The sequence below is a fragment of the Mus caroli genome, unplaced genomic scaffold (assembly GCF_978045245.1).
Source record: "Mus caroli unplaced genomic scaffold, Mus_caroli_1 scaffold_8, whole genome shotgun sequence".
Lineage (NCBI taxonomy): Eukaryota > Metazoa > Chordata > Mammalia > Rodentia > Muridae > Mus > Mus caroli.
This window is the reverse complement of record NW_028227263.1, coordinates 94,386,208-94,400,853: the sequence shown is the minus strand read 5'-3', so window position 1 is coordinate 94,400,853 and position 14,646 is coordinate 94,386,208.

Below are 14,646 nucleotides of genomic sequence, written 5' to 3'. Positions count from 1 at the left end.
AGTTTGAAGACCACTCCAGAATACTTGTGTAGAAATTCATTCTTCTTAGTTCTCTCTTAAAATTTTTTGAGTAGCAATGCCAGGTTTATGCAAAGTTAACTCTAAACAGAGATGTTTATAAAAAAGATGACATATCTTTCAGTAACCATTAACATGTTGAAATATTGCTAGCATGTGTCCCTGAAGTAGAGAGAGATGATACTCACAATGTTTAGGCAATTTGTTCAATATCATTAAATAATGTATATTTTTTTAAAAAATGAAACTATGTATCATATTATATAGCATTGTTTCATAAAAATAATATATTTGAAACATTGCCCTTGTCTGGAGATTTAATTTATTATTTATTTCCCTGAACCAGCAATTATACACTCCACAATTACTGTTCACAAAAGAGGATTTTTCAGAAAAAAAAAAAGTAAGTACTTTCCTGGCTATACATTCTAAATCTTAAAATCTTATATAAGACAAAAGTTAGGGAGAAATATAAGAAGTAGAAGTCAGCCTCTATCAGCGATAATTCACTTTTTTAAAGTTAAAGATTAAGTAGGTCTGGAAAGGGAAATAGCAGAATATTTAGGCACACATATCTGTTACTGGAACGGAGAGAGAGAGAGACAGAGAGACAGACAGAGAGTCCCTGCCTGTTGCTTCTCAGGCAGAGCCCCGAATATCAAGGTTTTGTTACTGATTGGATATCACCAAACAACCAAACAACAAATGAACCAACAAATACAACAGACCTGTCAAGTTTCAGATAGTTCCACAGTTAACTGTACACTCACCATTCTGTCCATCAAATTAGACTTCAACCCATTTTGGTACCAAAGTCAGCTTTGCTAGAATAGCTCAGGTCAGCCATTGTGACAATTTGACTGTCTTCCTCTCAATGCCTGCATATTTGGAGATGACTGAAACCGAAGCTGCATGAAAAAGGAGACAAAATTGTGAAAATACAGGCTTAGACTTTTCACAGGACTAGAAAAAGCAGGGTTTTTTTTTGTTTTTTGTTTTTTGATTAGTGAATGTTTTCTGGAAACTCATAAAGTGTGTGTGTGTGTGTGTGTGTGTGTGTGTGTGTGTGTGTGTCTGTGTGTGTCTGTGCGTGTGTGTGTGTGTGTGTAAGTCTCATTGGAAAAGCACCGTTAAGGGACACTTCTAATATTAAATAAATGATGTTTTCAAAAGCTTAATTTTATTAATCTCTAGTGAAATAATAGTCATAATGTAATAGCAATACAACTGTACAAATCATGCCTAAAAGTATAGTCCCAATATGATCGGTGTGACTGTTTGGAACTAGAATTGGCATATATAGCTACTGGAAACTTAATCAGTTTTATAAATGGTGAGCAATAAATTATAAAGATGATCATGTATTCATTTTATGATCCAACACTTCTGTTACCCATTCTGTATGTATGAAAATTACTTTGTTTTTTTAATATTTCATATTCACTTTATTATTCTTTTATTAATCATTCCATTTTTTACTTCTCAAATGATATCCCACTTCACCGTTACCCCCCTACAAGTCCCCCATCCAACATCATCCCTTTCCTCCCTCTCCTTTGCCTCTATGATGGTTCTCCCCTACCTGCCCACCCTATCACACCTCACCCCTCCAGAATCTCCCTACTCTGGGGCATCAAACCTCCACAGAACCAAGGGTCTCCCCTCCCATTGATATCAGACAAGGCCATCCTCTGTTACCTATGTATCAGGCACCCTGGATCCCTTCCTGTGCACTCCTTGTTTCCTTGTTTGGTGGTCTAGTCCCTGGGAGCTCTGGGTGGTCTGGCCATCTGATGTTCTTCTTCCTATGGGGTTTCAATCCTCCTGAGCTCCTCAAGTCATTTCACCAGCTCACTGAATGGCAGGGAATATACAATTTCCTAAATAAGAATATTGTAACTTACTGAAACCCAAATATATATAGTATTAGTTTTTCATTGGCTGTTATTTATTTATTCATTTATTCATTGGTATGTATTGTTTTTAATGTATTTTATTTAACTCAGTACAATTTCTTAGTGAGAAATAAGCTGGAAAAACCAATGACCCACAAATTATGGCCAAATCAGAGCAAACTTTATACTGTGAAGATGAGAGCTGATTTAGTGGCTGTCTCCCCCTAAGATGACATTCAAAAGATCACTCCTGAGATAATCTCCAATACATATAATTTAAGTTGATAAAACACAAGGTAGGGAGTTATTCAAACCAAGTATGCTTTATAAAAATGAGGCCAGTCAGTTCATATTTACAAAGCAGTTAAATCTTCCTAGAATATTTGTTACAGAATTTTTTAATGGTAACAGGTGGGGAGCAAACAAATCCCAGGAAACAGAAACTTAAGTTTTATAGTAAACAAATCAGTAACTATGGTAGAGTATCGACATGGCTCCTGATTACAAAACGGAATTGGGGTGGTTTCTTATCCCCCACCCCCTTATCTTATGTGTTTCTTTCAAGTCCTTATAGAATACCCACTTCTAGTTTCTATACTGATTAATGAAACTGGGAAAGTACAAATATTTTAACATTTTCTGTCCATTAGGAAGGAATTTGTGAGACATTGAAAGGTACATGCACCACTCATGATGAACAGCATCAGGAGGATTAGGGGACCTACATCAGCGAAGAAAAGGGTGGATAACCAGGGGGACCAGTTAAACAGTGATTGGTGCCAATTTTTCCCTACTGTTGGTCTGAGTCTTTAATTTTGAGATTATTTATTACCATAGCCAGGGACTCTCAAATTGTATCTGATTGGTAGCATGGAAACAAGCATCTCCAAGTGTCGTATATAATTCTCTCTGCTCTGCATAGAGCAGATAAAGAGCCCAAAGGATAACTAATGAAACTACCTGTTGATAAGTTTTGGTCTACAGTTTTCTAATTTTTATTCTTTTATTAGATAATTTATTTACATTTCAAATTTTATTCCCGTTCCTCATTTCCCCTCCAATATCCCTCATCCCATCCCCCCACCCCCTGTTCACTAACCCACCCACTCCTGCTTCCCAGTCCTGAAATTCCCCTACATTAGGGCATTCAGCTTTCACAAGACCAAGAGCCTCTCCTCTCATTGATGTCTGTCAAGGCTATCTTCTGCTGCATATGCATTTGAAGCCTTGAGTCCCTCCTTGTGTATTCTTTGGTTGGTGGTTTAGGTCCTGGGAGCTCTGGGGATACTGGTTAGTTCATATTGTTGGTCCTGCTATGGGACTGCAAACCCCTTCAGCTCCTTGGGTCCTTTCTTTAACTCCTCCATTGGGTACACTGTGCTCAGTCCAATGGATGGCTGTGAGCATCCACTTGAGGCTGAACAAGGCCACAGATTAGGAAGAAAGGAGTCCTAAAATCAGGGAGTTTCCTTTTAACCTAACATTCCTGGGTAAGGAGCAGTATAATCTCTTCTGCATTTCCTTCTCAACTGAAATTAGGACCTCACTCTCCAGGAAGGTGGGAATGTTAGTCAAAGGCCAGGAAGAGCCAGAAGGAGATTTGGGGTACTCATCAGAATCATCTGGTTCTGTAGCCCAGATGAAGAAACAGGGGATAATCACATGACCTAAACTATTTCATATTACTTTTCTGCAAGTCCAGTGTTCTTCAGTCTTGTATGACTATCTGGGGCTGGCCTGGTGGAAATTGCTTTTGGAACAGATTTGAGTCTGAAGCTAATTCCTAGATGGTATCTGTCAGATAAGTGGAAATCTGCTGAGACAGATATAGGCTAGGGACAGAAGATAAAGTTAAGGAACCTAAGACTCTTAAGTTTACATGAATTTTTTTTTTTATATTACAAAAGGATCAGTAATTACATATCTGAGTTACAGTAAAACTTGGGGAACTCAAAATTGATTTTGAACTAGATTGGATTAATATGTCTTCCTCATGATAAGATATATTTTTAAGTATCAGAAATTTAAAAAAAAATTGATTTCTTGATCTTGACATGTAATATCTTTAAGTTTTATTTTTGTATGCTAAGTTACTTTATCAGACCCTTATAAGTTTGTATTTATATATCTTAAATAATTTTTAGACCTTTATAATTTATTTAAACTTCCATATCCTTACATCTTTTTCTTTCTCCTTTTTTTTTTCATCAAAGCATTTATTGTGAAACAAGACTGTATGATTACTCAAAGGAGGCATTGCAAAACATTATTCACTAAATTAAACAATAGTAAAAAATTACATATGAAATCTGTTATTGTGAGCTTATCTCTCACCAGGAGACCTAATAGCTCTACAAAAAGTAAGGCATTGCTTTCATTTGTGAAATACATTGACCAGGCAGCTGATGTTTAGCTGATAAGGCTACAATTAACCCTCAACACCATTAGAGACCTGAAAAGAATTGAAGTATAATCTAAGTGTCTTCTCTTTCAATTAAAGTTGCAGAGACTTTTTGTTACATAGACAGTTACTTTCCTAGGCTCCCACGCTGTTCTCAGTGGCTTCACTTTGGGAAGAATTGGTTTGTTTCTGGCTATCATACAAGACAGCATTTCAACATTAGCTGCTGTACAGGACATCATATGCCTTTGGCAGGCAGACTTAGAAGTTTTTCCTTCTAAGGAGATTTTCCTGTAGAAAAGAAATTTGAGAAATCTGATCTACTTTAACCAAGCAAAGTAGAGGAATAACCCAACAGTTTAGGGAGGGCCCTGGTGCAGGGTGATGCAGAGGACAGTGTTTTGCCCAGTAGTTAGCATTACCACAATAAAATCAGTCTATACATCATAATCTTCTTTGGAAACATTAGATTCACAGCTAAGATTGGGCATTATTATCTATCACAGGAAATTTTTCGTTAAAATTTTTAGATGCAATATTCAGCAGATCTTTGAAGAGGGAGGACCATTATCTACTAAGTGCACCTAATTTTGAACAAACTTGACTTGTTTTTGGTTACTTGCCTTAATGTTGACCGAGAATAGGATAGTGTATGCATGCATATGTAAATATGTATGTATTTTGTAAGAAGCCTGGTACAGAAGCAAAACAAGGCAGTTATGATTTTAAAAAGCTGATATGGAAAGCTTGTTACAGAACATTTCATAGTTACTGATTGTAGTGCAGCCAAATCCGAAAGAAATAGAAACTTGAGTTTTAGAACAAGAAAAATCCTAACTGAGCTAGGATTATCAAAATGCCCCCTGATTAGAAAATGGAGTCAGCCTGGTTTCTCAGTTTCTTCATGACATTTGTTTTCAATATAGTATGTAAGGAATAATTTTGTTATATAGATTACTAAATATGTGCCCTTTACTTTCATAGTTTATAGTTTATACTAATGCTGTAATATTTATTAAGTGCAACTTTTAAATTTTATTTTACTTTTTTACTTATTCACTTTACATTCTGCTTACTGCCTGACTCCTAGTCACCACCGCCCCCCCCACAATCCTTCTCCCATACCCCACCCTCTTCTCTTCTGAGTAGGGTGTGGGAATACCCACACCCTGGTATATTAAGTGCAAATTTAAAGAAGATATAAAAAAAATAAGTATTTGTACTGACAACACATAAAAATCCATGTTAGCTAAACACAAATTCACTTCTAAAGACTAATGTGTCAACTATGGCATCTGTAAGTAAAGCTTAAAGGCACATGTTGACATCTTGAACTCTACTAATTAAGGTTACAGTCTACTATTTTTCTGGATTGATTTCTGAGATGGGCACAAAATGAGGGACTCCCTTTACTAGAGAGGCTTTCCCTTCTTTGACCTTGTCTGGGAAACCTAATCCCTACACTCTCTTTGTAGGGAAAGTTGCTTAGTCTTTGACAGAGCTAAAAGTTCAACTTCCTCTTTTCCAGATAAGAACCCTCCCAAAAGTACCTGGGATTCCTGGAATGCATCTTCATGCAAAGGAGGCATTCATAGAAATTTAAATTCTAGCCAATGATTTTCATTTATCCTGAAAATCCCTAAAAATATTGAAGGGATAAAAACATAACAGTTTATTAAATAAATTTTGTTCAAAATCCTTTTCACATTAAAGGAATTATTTCTATTTTGAGAGAACAGTTTCAAGAGATGCAACTGGGTCTTGTCACATTTAGGTGATAGGGAAAGTGGAGAAGAGGACAAACTGTACAAAAATGCATCTGTGATTCAGGGTAAGAGATAATGGACTTGATATGGTACAATGGAATTATTTCTGTGAGGAAAGAAAGTCATTTCAAACTAAGTTAACAGACACAGAAGATCCTAAGTAAGCCAAGTGGGCTACAAGACAAACCCCAAAGTCATGAATTTGAAAAGGGAAGATACTGGGATTGCTTGATAGTTGTGGAAGGAAGAGAAGAAATGATCAGGCAGTGAGTAACCAGAAAGCACTATGTACATGTATGAAATTGTCAGAGAATTTGATAATTAAGTGTGTATGTTGGGGGAGGCACAAATAAAGGCTCTATTCCTACCCAGGGTAGATTTCTAGTAGGTACTGCAAGGATATGTTCCTTCTCAACTCATCTGTCAAAGTAGCAACTACATATATCTCACACTGGAACACACTGGGAGACATATTAACAGTATTGATTAAGTAAAAATGGAGCCATTGCAGTCTAGCTAGTTCTATTTTGTGTTTAGACTCCATCTTATGTCAAGCATGTCTTTAGTTTGAACTTGATAACTGGAAAAACCACAGCTTGTTTCAGGAACCAAGACACCCCCAAGCAACAGCCACTTCACCCTTGTACCAAGAAATGTTTAGTGACCCAGACAAAGACTCAAGTTAAACACAATTATATAAAGCAAGTTGAAATTATCACTAGCTAAGCCATAATTTTTGTGCAAGATATGATTTCTGAAATGTCAATCTGCAGATTCAATGCAAGCCCAATCAAAATCCCAACACAGTTCTTCAAAGACATGGAAAAAACAATTCTCAAATTCATCTGGAAAGGCAAAAACAAAACAAAACAAAACAAACAAAACAAACAAACAAAAACTCAAAAAACAAAACAGAATAGTGAAAACAATTATTACCATAAAAGAATGGATGGGGGAATCACCATCCCTGACCTCAAGCTCTGCTACAAAGCAATACTGATAAGAACTGCATGGTATTGGTATAGGGACAGACAGATTAATCAATGGAATAGAATTGAAGACCCAGAAATAAAACCACACACTTAAGCACACTTCATGTTTGACAAAGAAGCCAAAAATATATACAATGGAAAAAAGAAAGCATTTTCAATAAATGGTGCTGGTCTACCTGGATGTCTGCATATAGAAAAAAGTCTATATTTTGATTTATAGAAATTAAAGTGGTTGGTTAGTATAATTTATAAGGAGCTTAAATTTTACCCTAAGTTGTTTAAATCTATTATGTGTAATAAGAAATCACTGGAGCCATCCAAAGTAAATTAAATAATACACTTTGAGCTATAGAAAATCTGATGTTATATGTACCAAATATAACAGCTTAGAGATTTTAGTTAGATCATAATCGAGCAGCAAAGGCTAATTTAGGATGAACAGGGAATTGTTACTTGTGAGTGGGACATTCTGAATGTGATAGCAGTATAGTCTATGCCATGTTTTTCTTGGAGTTTAAAGGAGAAAAGTCCAGTAGAAATCCTTTGGATATCTGTAGTCTAAAAAGTACTAACAAAAAGGTTATTCAATAAATAACAAAAGATATAGATGCTCTGAGAAGTGACACATGTATATGGCTCTAACTCTTTCCAAAGTTATCTATGCATCTACAGGAAAGAAAAACTTGTTTTATTCTCTTTAAACAGATACATTGTACAAAAGTAGGTTTACAATATCAGGATCTCATTGTTAATATTCTCAACAAAAGGAAAATCCAGCACAGTAATGCTCATCTTGTTTTCCCCTTTGACTCAGACTTAAAAGGCAGCACAGGGGAACAATCGCAGCATAAAGCTAGCTGAGTTTTCAAGCCATCAGTTCTTATTTGTATGACAGATTCGAGTCAACACCATGTCAGCATTTACTAAGCTCAAATACTCATTAAAAAGGCAAAGTGCATGTCCACTGCTTAATATTCAAATTACCAACAATCTCTGAAAATTATCATAGCTATAGGTAGATTAAAAAGTTTCATTAGTCCAAGCAAATGGTATGAAGAAACAAGCTGGAGTAGCCATTCTAATATCTGATAGGATTGACTTCCAACCCAAAGTCATCAAAAAAGACAGGGAGGGGCACTTCATACTCATCAAAGGTAAAATCCTCCAAGAGGAACTATCAATCCTGAATATCTATGCTCCAAATACAAAGGCAGCCACATTCATTAAAGAAACTTTAGTAAATCTCAAAGCACACATTGCACCTAATACAATAATAGTGGGAGACTTCAACACACCACTTTCACCAATGGACAGATCATGGAAACAGAAACTAAACAGGGACACACTGAAACTAACAGAAGTTATGAATCAAATGGATCTGGCAGATATCTACAGAACATTCTATCCTAAAACAAAAGGATATACCTTCTTCTCAGCACCTCATGGTACCTTCTCCAAAATTGACCACATAATTGGTCACAAAACAGACCTCAACAGATACAATAATATTGAAATTGTCCCATGCATCCTATCAGATCACCATGGACTAAGGCTGATCTTCAATAACAAAATAAATAATAGAAAGCCAACATTCACATGGAAACTGAACAACACCCTTCTCAATGATACCTTGGTCAAGGAAGGAATAAAGAAAGAAATTAAGGACTTTTTAGAGTTCAATGAAAATGAAGCCACAACATAACCAAACTTATGGGACGCAATGAAAGCATTTCTAAGAGGAAAACTCATAGCTCTGAGTGCCTCCAAAAAGAAACTAGAGAGAGCATACATTAGCAGCTTGACAACACACCAAAAAGCACTAGAACAAAAGGAAGCAAATTCACCCAAGAGGAGTAGACAGCAGGAAATAATCAAACTCAGGGGCGAAATCAACCAAGTGGAAACAAGAAGAACTATTCAAAGAATCAACCAATCAAGGAGCTGGTTCTTTGAGAAAATCAACAAGATAGATAAATCCTTAGCCAGACTCACTATAGGGCACAGGGAAAGCATCCTAATTAACAAAATCAGAAATGAAAAAGGAGACATAACAACAGATCCCGAAGACATCCAAAACACCCTCAGATCCTTCTACCAAAGGCTATACTCAACAAAACTGGAGAACCTGGATGAAATGGAGAAGTTCCTAGACAGATACCAGGTACCAAAGTTGAATCAAGATCAGGTTAATGATCTAAACAGCCCTATCCCCCAAAGAAATAGAAGCAGTCATTAATAGTCTCCCAACCAAAAAAAGCCCAGGACCAGATGGGTTTAGTGCAGAGTTCTATCAGACCTTCAAAGAAGATCTAATCCCAGTTCTTCACAAACTATTCCACAAAATAGAAACAGAAGGTACTCTACCCAACTCATTCTATGAAGCCACAATTACTCTGATACCTAAACCACAAAAAGACCCAACAAAGATAGAAAACTTCAGACCAATATCCCTTATAAATATTGATGCAAAAATCCTCAATAAAGTTCTTGCTAACCGAATCCAAGAACACATCAAAACAATCATCCATCCTGACCAAGTAGGTTTCATCCCAGGGATGCAGGGATGGTTCAATATACGGAAATCCATCAACGTAATCCAGTATATAAACAAACTCAAAGACAAAAACCACATGGTCATCTCGTTAGATGCGGAAAAAGCATTTGACAAGATCCAACACCCATTCATGATAAAAGTCTTGGAAAGATCAGGAATTCAAGGCCCATACCTAAACATGATAAAAGCAATCTACAGCAAACCAGTAGCCAACATCAAAGTAAATGGTGAGAAGCTTGAAGCAATCCCTCTAAAATCAGGGACTAGACAAGGCTGTCCACTTTCTCCATACCTATTCAACATTGTACTTGAAGTCCTAGCCAGAGCAATTCGACAACAAAAGGAGATCAAAGGGATACAAATTGGAAAAGATGAAGTCAAAATATCACTTTTTGCAGATGATATGATAGTATATATAAGTGACCCTAAAAATTCCACCAGAGAACTCCTAAACCTGATAAACAGCTTCGGTGAAGTAGCTGGATATAAAGTTAACTCAAACAAATCAATGGCCTTTCTCTACACAAAGAATAAACAGGCTGAGAAAGAAATTAGGGAAACAACACCCTTCTCAATAGTCACAAAAAATATAAAATATCTTGGCGTGACTCTAACTAAGGAAGTGAAAGATCTGTATAATAAAAACTTCAAGTCTCTGAAGAAAGAAATTATAGAAGATCTCAGAAGATGGAAAGATCTCCCATGCTCATGGATTGGCAGGATCAACATTGTAAAAATGACTATCTTGCCAAAAGCAATCTACAGATTCAATGCAATCTCCATCAAAATTCCAACTCAATTCTTCAATGAATTAGAAAGAGCAATCTGCAACTTCATCTGGAATAACAAAAACCCTAGGATAGCAAAAACTCTTCTCAAGGATAAAAGAACCTCTGGTGGAATCACCATGCCAGACCTAAAGCTTTACTACAGAGCAATTGTGATAAAAACTGCATGGTACTGGTATAGTGACAGACAAATAGACCAATGGAATAGAATTGAAGACCCAGAAATGAACCCACACACCTACGGTCACTTGATCTTCGACAAGGGAGCTAAAAACATCCAGTGGAAGAAAGACAGCATTTTCAACAAATGGTGCTGGCACAACTGGTTGTTAACATAAAGAAGAACTTGAATCGATCCATTCCTATCTCCTTGTACTAAGGTCAAGTCTAAGTGGATCAAGGAACTACACATAAAACCAGAGACACTGAAACTTATAGAGGAGAAAGTGGGGAAAAGCCTTGAAGATATGGGTACAGGGGAAAAATTCTTGAATAGAACAGCATGGCTTGTGCTGTAAGATGGAGAATAGACAAGTGGGACCTCATGAAACTGCAAAGCTTCTTCAAGGCAAAAGACACCATCAATAAGACAAAAAAACCACCAACAGATTGGGAAAGGATCTTTACCTATCCTAAATCAGATAAGCGACTAATATCCAATATATATAAAGAACTCAAGAAGGTGGACTCCAGAAAGTGAAATAACCCCATTAAAAAATGGGGCTCAGAACTGAACAAAGAATTCTCACCTGAGGAATACTGAATGGCAGAGAAGCACCTGAAAAAATGTTCAACATCCTTAATCATCAGGGAAATGCAAATCAAAACAACCCTGAGATTCCACCTCACACCAGTCAGAATGGCTAAGATCAAAAATTCAGGTGACAGCAGATGCGGGCGAGGATGTGGAGAAAGAGGAACACTCCTCCATTGTTGGTGGGATTGCAAGCTTGTACAACCACTCTGGAAATCAGTCTGGTGGTTCCTCAGAAAATTGGACATAGTACTACCAGAGGATCCAGTAATACCTCTCCTGGGCATATATCCAGAAGAATTCCCAACGGGTAAGAAGGACACATGCTCCACTATGTTCATAGCAGCCCTATTTATAATAGCCAGAAGCTGGAAAGAACCCAGATGTCCCTCAACAGAGGAATGGATACAGAAATCATGGTACATTTACACAATGGAGTACTACTCAGCTATTAAAAAGAATGAATTTATGAAATTCCTAGCCAAATGGATGGACCTGGAGGGCATCATCTTGAGTGAGGTAACATAATCACAAAGGAACTCACACAATATGTATTCACTGATAAGTGGATATTAGCCCAAAACTTAGGATACCCAAGATATAAGATACAATTTGCTAAACGCATGAAACTCAAGAAGAATGAAGACCAAAGTGTGGACACTGTGCCCCTTCTTAGAATTGGGAACAAAACACCCATGGAAGGAGTTACATAGACAAAGTTTGGAGCTGTGATGAAAGGATGGACCATCTAGAGACTGCCTTATCAAGGGATCCATCCCATAATCAGCTTCTAAACGCTGACACCATTGCATACACTAGCAAGATTTTGCTGAAAGGAGCCAAATACAGCTGTCTCTTGTGAGACTATGCCGGGGCCTAGCAAACACAGAAGTGGATGCTCACAGTCAGCTATTGAATGTATCACAGGGCTCCCAATGGAGAAGCTAGAGAAAGTACCCAAGGAGCTAAAGGGATCTGCAACCCTATAGTTGGAACAACATGATGAACTAACCAGTACCCCGGAGCTCTTGTCTCTAGCTGCGTATGTATGGAAAGATGGCCTAGTCGGCCATCACTGGAAAGAGAGGCCCATTGGACTTGCAAACTTTATATGCCCCAATATAGGGGAATGCCAGGGCCAAAAGAATGGGAATGGGTGGGTAGGGAAGTGGGGGGCGCTATAGGGGACTTTTGGGATAGCATTGGAAATGTAATTGAGGAAAATATGTAATAAAAAATATTAAAAATTAAAAAAAAATAAAGTCACAGGATAGAACATAGACGAACATCCCGAGAGGGGGAAAAAAAAAAAACTTTCATTAGAAGTTAATCTCCATGTCAAAGTGATTGCAGATAGCAGACACACCTCTCAGTGTGCAGCTTGTGAGGATATTTACTGGAAAACTTAACTGAAATAAAACACTAGTCTAGAATAGGTATCACCTTCAGGTGCCATCTCATATGTGAGGACTTCCAAGGGACAGGAGTGCTGGCTTTGCCTGCCTGCTTTCACTTCTTGCTGGTGCATGCATCTCTTTTGCTACTGCATCTGCTACCATCCTTCACCGACACTGGAGCCTATATTCTTGGACTTTCTGATGTGGATTGAAGACCAGCAACTCTCCAGAACCCTCTAGATTATCAGTTCTAGATTGGGACTGCTGACCATCCAAGCTTGTAGACTAAACATCTATGGGTTCTCAGCCCCTCCAGTGTGCACCCTCCATTGAACCACCCACTCAGCATGACACACCTCCTTTGATTGGTTCTGATCCTCTTGAGAGTCCTAAGACTGTTCTCCTCTCCTGCATACACCCCCTTTGCACTGACTCTGTAGACCTTCTCATTGACATACAGAAGCTAGTTTCTCCTTTACATTTGCCTGTGATGATGTCAGTGACTTTGGATGTGGGAACATTAACAAACACGACAGAAGCAGAAACTTCAAAAAAAAAAAAAAAAGAATTTAAACTTCTTATATTATCAAGCATTGCCTTATGATAGTAATATACAACCAAAAGATTAAAATCTCTAGTTTTCAAGTAATTTGCAACACAAAATATATTTTCATATTAATGGTCTCATTTAATTCTCATTGGAAATTACTAAAGCTTTTGGAACTCTACTCTTGTTCGGTGGTAAACAGATTTGGGGGTGGGTCCACAAGTACTAAGGTAACATACCTAATAAATGATTCAAAATGTTAATGTACCTGCATACTTCAGTTTGCTAGGCATCCTTATGACAGGAAACACAATCACAGACACAGATAAATGCTTTTAACATGTATGTTTTGTAATTTAATTATGTGTTTCCGTTTTTTCTTAACCTTCCTTTCATTTTTCTCTACAACTTATTTTTTTTATAAAAATAAAGCTGCATGCATTTATATTAAAATGTAAATTTCTAAGAAACAGAAATACTATTGAATTTGGTAACTGTGATGTTTTGAATGAGAATGGCCCCTGTAGGATTATATGTTTGAACGTTGATTACAAGTTGGCATATTATTCAGGAAAGATTGGGATGTGTGTCCTTTTTGGAGGAGATGTATCTCTGTGGGTGGGTTAGAGGTTTCAAAGCTTACTTCATTCCCAATCCTGTTTTCCTTATCTAGTGTTTCCTGCCTTCTGATGATGATAAAAGTTCTCAGCTGCTGCTCCAGTGCTATGCCTGCCTGCCATCACACTCTCTTGCCATGAGGATAATGGACTAACCCTCTGAAACTGTAGGGAAGCCTCTAATTAAATGCATTCTTCTATAGGTTGCCATCATCATGTTGTCTCTTCACGGTAATAGAACACCAGAAACAGTAATCATTTTTGATTCACTGTGAAATTGTTAGCTGATGAGCAATTTTTGGCTCAGTGTAATTTCTTAACTTTAAAACATACAAACATGGTAAGTTGGCAGCCTTATATAAATAGACCATGTAAACAGATTTCACTGGTCTCTCATTAAGTAGTCCCAGGATGGTTCCTGTGAGATAAGCGTACTAATAATAGTTGACTTTAACCCTCCACTTACAATTAAACTCAGATCAATAATTACACGGCACATCAACTTTGAACTTTGACGAGAACATATACATTATTTTAATAAACCTGGATGATGTAAGAAACCTGCTACACTTTAGACCCCACATTAAACTCCAATGAAATTCAACAAATAAAAGTAATATAAGTAGTGAGTGCTTTCCTGTCAAAATAATCTTGAACGTTACCAAAACACAGAAGACAAGGCTGCTTAAAACTTCCTTAAAGAGAGAGTGCATGTTAATATTTGAATCAGAAAAGTCTAAAATTGAGTTTAAAAATTTCTGCAAAGTAACTAGAATTAAATGAAATACCTTATATAATACAAATAAAATATTATTAAGCATTCATAGTAATTGAATAATAAAAGCAACATGCAAGGTCATGTCAAAATCATAGTAAAAGTAATGATTGAAACTAAAATATTCAGCAGCAAAATATCA